Raw genomic sequence first — 8,179 nt, forward strand, 5'->3', positions numbered from 1 at the left:
GACGACGGCACGACGCGGGCAAGCGGCGGCGGCGCGGCTGCTTGGGCCGCGGGGCGAGGCGGGGCGGCGGTGGTGGCGGGTGGTGGTGGTCGGGGGGCGGTATTTAAGGGGAGGGGGTGCCTTGGGGAGGGGGCAAAGGGGCGGCGGCGGCGGAGACCTAGCCGGACTCCGGTCTGGGTCGGGGCGTGGCGGCGTCGGTCCCCTGAGGTAGACGGCGTCGCGGGGGAGGTGGGCCGGCGGCTGGGCTTCGGCCCAGTTAGCCACGCGCATTTTTTCTAAAAATAATTCCGCCGAAACTAAAAAAATCCTAGAAAATAAAATAAAATTCTAAAAATGCCCAAACAAATTTTCTTCGTCTAAATAAAATATTTAGAACGAGATGAACATTTTCTTGGCCCTAAAATGCAATTTTGAAAACGTGCAATTTTTCTAATGCAAACAAAATTGCAATAAAATCCAAATAAAAACAAATATTGATTTTAATATTTTTCCTCCAACATTTCATTTATTTTGGAGAAGTCATATTATCTGCTCTCATATATTTTTATTATGAAATATTTTCGAAGAGAAAAAAAATTAAAACCAAAAATCCTCGTTTCAAAATTTGATAAAATCAAATTTGAAAACTGGGGAAATCCCAACCTCTCTCTGAGGGTCCTTGAGTTGCTTACGATTTCGAGGATCGCGAGACGAAATGCAATAAAATATGATATGCAAGAATGATCTATGTATAACATTTCAAATTGAAAATTTGGGATGTTACAAACCTACCCCCCTTAAGATGAATCCCGCCCTCGAGATTCGGGTTGGCTAGAAAATAGGTGTGGGTGGTCTTTGCGAAGATCATCCTCTCGTTCCCAGGTGGCTTCATCCTCGGTATGGTGGCTCCACTGAACTTTGCAAAGTTAATAACCTTGTTGCGGGTGACTCGACTGGCAAACTCCAAAATCTTGACTGGCTTCTCCTCATAAGTCAAGTCATTGTCCAACTGAATCGCCTCCAAGGGTACAATATCTCTTAGCGGTATGTCAGCCATCTCGGCAAGGAACTTCTTCAACTGGGAAACGTGAAACACATCGTGAACTCCTGACAATCCTTCAAGTAACTCCAACTTGTAGGCAACTTCTCCCATCTGTTCCAAAACACGATACGTCCTACAAATCTTGGGGCTAACTTTCCCTTAACTCCAAAACGTTTCACTCCTCACAAAGGTGATACTCGCAAATATTCTCTGTCTCCAATTTCATAGGTTACCTCCTTGCGTTTCGAATCTGCATAATTCTTCTGTCTGGACTGAGCTATCTTCAGTCTATCCCGAATCAGTTTAACCTTCTCCTCAGACTCTTTGATCAAGTCTGGTCCAAACAACTGTCGGTCTCCAACTTCATCCCACATCAACGGTGTTCTGCACCTTCGGCCGTACATGGCTTCAAACGGTGCCATTTTCAAACTGGATTGGTAACTATTGTTGTATGAGAACTCTGCGTAAGGCAAATTGTCATCCCAACTAGACCCATAATCTAGCGCACAGGCTCTCAACATGTCCTCTAGAATCTGGTTGACTCTCTCGGTCTGTCCATCCGTCTGCGGATGGGATGTTGTACTGAACTCCAACCTTGTTCCCAAAGTCTGGTGCAGCTGATGCCAAAACTTTGAAGTAAACTGTGTTCCTCTATCCGATATGATGGTCCTCGGAACTCCATGCAGACATATGATCCCGGTCATATATATCTTGGCCAACTTTGCACTGGTATAAGTTGTTTTCACTGGGATAAAGTGTGCCACTTTGGTCAAGCGGTCAACTACTACCCATATAGAATCATATCCTGATTTGGTCCTGGGTAATCCAGTGATAAAATCCATGCCAAGTTTATCCCACTTCCATTCGGGTATCGGCATAGGCTGTAACAATCCTGCTGGCTTTTGATACTCTGTCTTCACTCTCTGACAGACATCACATACAGCCACATACTCGGTGATATCCTTCTTCATCCCTGTCCACCAGGAACGTTCCTTGAAATCCAAATACATCTTGGTGTTTCCGGGGTGTATCGAGTATGGTGAGTCATGAGCCTCCTGAAGTATTAACTTCCTGATCTCAGTGTTATTGGGCACATAAACACGGTCCTCAAACCATAAGGTGTCGTGCTCATCCTCATGAAAACCTTTGGCCTTTCCTTCGCTCATTTTCTCCTTTGTCTCGGCAATCTCTTTGTCATCCTTCTGAGCTTCTCGAATTTTCCCGAACAATGTAGACTGTACCTCCATTGTTGCGACAAAACCTCTAGGAACAATATCCAATCGAAGTTCCCGGAGATCCTCTGCTAACTCCTTCGACAATCCCGTGCTCTCTAGGGTATTAGCATAACTCTTCCGGCTTAAAGCGTCTGCTACGACATTGGTGTTTCCTGGATGATAGCGAAGCTTCATGTCATAATCCTTTATAAGCTCCAACCATCTTCTCTGCCTAAGGTTCAGTTCCTTCTGGGTGAAAATGTACTTCAAACTCTTATGATCCGTGTACACATCACAATGATTCCCAATAAGGTAATGTCTCCAATTCTTCAACGCATGAACTACGGCTGCTAGCTCCAAATCATGAGTGGCATAATTTAACTCATACGGTTTTAGTTGTCGTGAGGCATACGAAACAACTCTTCCGTCCTGCATAAGCACACTTCCAAGTCCCAAGCGAGAGGCGTCGCAATACACTTGGAAATCCTTACATATATCTGGCAGTGTCAGCACTAGGGCTGTAGTCAAACGTTTCTTCAGCTCCTGGAAACTTGCCTCACAATCTTTCGTCCATTTAAACTTGGTATCCTTCTTCAATAACTCCGTCATTGGCTTCGCAATCTTGGAAAAATTCTCAATGAATCTCCGATAGTATCCTACGAGTCCAAGAAAACTGCGGGTCTCGCTAACTGAAGTGGGTGCCAACCATTCAGTGACTGACTGAACCTTGGTGGAGTCTACTCTATACCTTCTCCTGATATAACGTGTCCAAGGAATCCGACTTCCTTCAACCAAAACTCGCATTTGCTGAACTTGGCATACAACTGATGTTCCCTGAGTTTCTCGAGAACTAAACTCAAATGCTCCTTGTGTTCCTCTTCATTCTTCGAATATACCATTATATCATCAATGAACACCATAACAAACTTATCCAAATATTCCATGAATACTTTGTTCATCATGCTCATGAAATAGGCAGGGGCGTTAGTCAGTCCAAATGACATGGCCGTATATTCGTATAGCCCGTACCGTGTGGTGAAGGTTGTCTTTGGTATATCCTTCTCTCGTATCTTCAACTGATGATATCCTGATCGCAGATCGATCTTCGGAAACACCTTAGCTCCTTGTAGCTGGTCAAACAGATCATTGATCATCGGCAATGGGTACTTGTTCTTAATCGTCACTTCATTCAAGGCTCGATAATCAACAACCATTCTTAGGGATTTATCCTTCTTCTCAACCAAAAAGCACTGGGGCTCCCCATGGTGATGAACTCCATCGAATGTAACCTTTCTCCAATAACTCCTAGATATGTTTCTTAATCTCCTCCAGATCATTTGCGGGCATCCTATAGGGTCTCTTGGATATCGGCCCTGTGCCTGGCGATAGCTCTATCAAAAACTCAATATCTCGGTCCGGTGGCATGCCTGGTAACTCCTCTGGGAAAACATCCGGGTAATCCTTTACTACAGGCACTTCTTCCTGAACAACTCCCGTGAGGGTATTTACTTGGCTACTTCTTGGCGCATGCCTTGATACATACTTGATCCTTTTTCCCTCCGGGGTGGTGAGACAAATTGACTTACTAACACAGTCAATGCTTCCTCCGTACTTCGACATCCAGTCCATTCCTAATATCACATCCAATCCTTGTGACTCCAAGATAATTAGGTCGGACGGAAAAACATGGTTGCCAATGCTTAAGGGTACCTGGTCGCACCATCGACTAGCCATATACTCTGCTCCAGGTGAGCTTACTAACAGAGGGGTCCTAAGGGTTTGGGTCGGTAGTTTAAACTTATCCACGAATTCCCTTGATATGTATGAATGCGATGCACCAGTATGAAAAACTTACCTATAACCGCGTCTGGCTGCTCTTCAACCTCCTCCACGTTAACGTAGTTCACTTGTCCTTTGTTGAATGGATTGGGCTTCTTCCCAGCGCTCCCATTTCCGTTTCCATTCTTCCCTTCAGGGCACTCCGTGGCATAGTGTCCAGTCTTCCCGCACTTGAAACAAGTAACGTGGCTTAGGTCTCTCTTGGTGGGTGTGGCTGGATTGGGGCGGTTCTGATTGTTGCTTGCTCCATTCCCATTCCCATTCCTAGGGCCAGTATGATTATGGTTACTTCCTCCATTATGGTTGTGGCCTCTATGGTTATGAACAAGTCCTCCATAGTTCGGGGTTAGACGAGGCTTCTGCTGAGCTCCCGAGTTATACCTCCCTTGTCCATACTTCCGCTTACGGCTCTCAATCTGCTGCTGCTTCCCTTCAATCATAAGAGCCTTATCTACCAACTTCTGGTAGTTGGTGAATGTTGCCACCATCAACTGCATACTCATCTCATTATTCAGCCCTTCCATAAATTTCTCCTACTTTGCGGTATCTGTGGCCACATCATCAGGGGCATAGCGAGATAACTTGCTAAACTCATCCGCGTACTAATCCACAGTACGGTTCCCTGGCATAAGTTGCGAAACTCATGCTTCTTCAAATTCATGGCTCCAGTTGAGACATGGGCTGTACGGAAGGCTTGCTGAAATTGGTCCAATGTCACCATGGCTATAGGGTAGGTGACGGTGTAATTCTCCCACCATGATGCTGCTGGTCCATCCAACTGATGTGCGGCAAAACGCACCTTCTCAGCATCAGTACATCCTGCAGTGGTTAACTCCCTTCCAATCCTGCGGAGCCAATCATCTGCTACTATAGGCTCGGTGTTACTAGAAAACACCAGCGGCTACAACCTCAGAAAACGGGCTAAGTTGTCCACTGGTGGTGGTGGTGGTGGATTGTTGTTGTTGTTGTTGTTGCCTTGGTTCTGAACTAACAACTGCATCAGGGTATTCTGTTGCTGAATCAACTGAGTGAGCTCCGGTGGGAAAGCAAATCCGGGGTCACGTCTCAGAGGCATCTGATGGGTTTAGAGGGGAGAGATTAGAATAGAATGAGGTCTAATGAGAAAGCACTACCCATATGCACATGAGACAAACACAATCATTTCACTCAATCAATCAAGCAAGGAATACAATCGGTTTAACTATCGTAAAAGTGCTCGGACTACTCTATTTACATGGTGGAATACTACTACTAATGTGGTGGTCTACTAAAAATATTCCTCGGTTGCAGACTCCATGATATCTGCTCCAGCTTCGTCTTCAAAGTCATCATCGCTAAAGTCGGAGTCGTTGTCGTCGATGATGATGTAGTCCTCCGGGCGTATCTCCTTGGGTTCTTCATCTTCTTCTACTAGTGTGGGGTCTCCCATGAATATTCCGATCTTCTTAATCAGGTCGTCATTCTTCTCCACTAGTACGACGATTTCCTCCTCATAATCTTCACGTGTAGCCTTGAGTTCTTCCTCCAGTTACGCGATCCTAGTCATTGCCTTCTTCAGATCTATCATGCATGCGCACATCTGATTCTCCTGGCGTCGAATGTGCTGGTTTAGTTCCTGGATGAAAGCTGCAACTGATTTATCCTTCCTGGTGCTGATCATCTCCCATTGCTCATCTCGGCACCCACAGATCTGGTAGATAGTATCCTTAAGCTCCTTTTGGTAAACTTCTCCAATGCGTCCCATGGTGATATGATCTGCCATACTCTTTCCTAAACTCCAGGTTGGTGCCTCGAAGGAAAACTCTATGGGTTTAGTGACTGGCGTGAAGGTTCTTCCTGAAACTTGAACTTGAATCATCCATCGCTCCTCTTCTGGTAAAGTGGCGTTGTAGGTCCCGGTGAAGCTTGGTATTCCTATGTTCAGGTACCTAGTGACTTCCTTCAAGTGTCGTCCAAAAGGTGCTTCTTCATCCAGTTGTGCAAACTTATTCCTTGCATCCACCATCCTAAAGAGTGGAAAATGGAGAGGAGTCAGAAATGAGAAGAGAATAGTGATCTATGGTTTTAGCTTAGTGGTCGTGTCCTACACTCAGCGTGTGCTCTGATACCATCTTGTAGCGACCCGACCTCAAACGGCCAAGTCTCTGTGATTCAGTGTCATCCCTGGATCGGTAATGCTGACACACACAGTACTCGAGGATTTATAACAGAGTAGCAACCACACACTTATTACATCGAATGTCTCCAAAGAAAACTTATTACAATAAATATGGCTTAAGGCCATCTAATACGATAACATCGGAAGGCTTGGAAGATAAAGTGAGTCCATCAACTCCAACGACATAGCTGAGCTGCACGACAACGACCTAACGAACCTTCTCGTCTGAAAAGTCTGCAACATAATACGTTGCAGCCCAAAAACGGGTCAGCACATGGAATATACTGGCAAAGTAACACAGTAGAGCAAGAACAAAATAATGCTATCACTACATGCATATTTGGCTGGTGGAAAGCTATATGGTTATAGTTTTGCGAAAAGTCAATTTTCCCTACAACAAAGGAATATATTTTAATTTAACTATCATGGTAGTTAAAACATCATTGAGAAGGTTCCTCCAACTCAATCCCAATTAAGGTAATTATCAACCCAACAACATTAATTTAGAGTGATGAGATACTTAAGAAACTCCAAGTACTAGATACTCAAGACGTCCATAACCGGGGACACGGCTAGCCATGATTAGTTTGTACACTCTGCAGAGATTTGTGCACTTTTCCCCACAAGACTCGATCGCCTCCGTTGGATTTCTCGCATTACATGGTGTTTGAGAAACGGATGACCGAGACACAGTCTTTCCGAAACATTAACTCTCTACTCCGGACAGACCATACCAAACCTACAACCCACTACCTGCTGATCCACCTCTTCAAGAGCTTCACGTAACTTACTCAACTATGTTAGAGTCCATAATAGCTTGTGGCTGCACACAGAAGTTTCTAGCATGAATAATCTCAGTTCCCTTTGAGCCTGGGTGGCGGTCCATAGGAAGATCACACGGGTACTCCGGGATTTCCAAAAATACACGCAACACTGGGTACTCCAGGTGCCTCAATCCATCCAGATGTGTATTTAAGTTGCCACCTTAAGTTGAACCATTAATTAACAATCTCACATCTGTCATGGATTTCACTCACCCAAACCACGTCTACGAGCATAGCATAGCAATATAAGCAATTCGTAAGAGTAACTCCCAAGGGTTTGAATGTAACAGGGTAATAGGTTCTACCTCATCAACTACTTCCCAACCCACATGTTAATGACATCCTAACAATGCAACGTTTGGGGATTGAAACTAATGCATAAAAACTGGGTGATAAAGGGGTATGATGAAAGTGTTACTTGCCTTGCTGACGATCCGCGTAACCTAGAGACTCCAAATAACACGCTTCGCACTCTGGGAATTCTATCGCAAAAAAACAATAGCATACACAAGCAATCAAGCAAAGAAACACGGGTAAAACTCAAATAAGAAGATCTAACCAGAAATTTCAACTTAACAACTCCGGTTTGCAAAAAGAATCAAATCGAACGGAGCAACGGAACTCAAACGGCGAAAGAAACAAGATCCGTTACTAATCTGGACCTAGATCAAATTTTACAGTAGCAAAAACTTGTGCAAGTTGGTTAAGCGGAAAGAGGGTCTCGAGACGAAGATCTAGGCGCTTGAATCGCCTGATTGTGACTAACGAGCGAAAAGATAAACTAGAACGAAAATCCGATCACAAATCACGATCGGAAATAACTGCGGGAAAATCTGATAAAAGAAAACTGACGACCAGGCTAACGAACGAGCGTTCGTTATCTGTAACTAACGAGCGAAAACCGTTCGTTAAAACGAACGTACGGACGAACGTCCGCTAAAAAGAAAAACCGGGAAAACCCCGCAAACCTAAAAAAACGAGTTAGGGTTTTCTTAAAAAAACGGCGGCTACCTCGTCGGTCCAACGAGGACGGCGGCGGCGGCGAGGCGAGGCGCGGCAGCTGGCGAGGCGGCGGCGGCACGGCACGGCAGGCGGCGGTGGCGCGGGCAAGCGGCGGTGGCGC

The sequence above is a fragment of the Triticum dicoccoides genome, chromosome 4A, assembly GCF_002162155.2.
Source record: "Triticum dicoccoides isolate Atlit2015 ecotype Zavitan chromosome 4A, WEW_v2.0, whole genome shotgun sequence".
Taxonomy (NCBI): Eukaryota; Viridiplantae; Streptophyta; class Magnoliopsida; order Poales; family Poaceae; genus Triticum; species Triticum dicoccoides.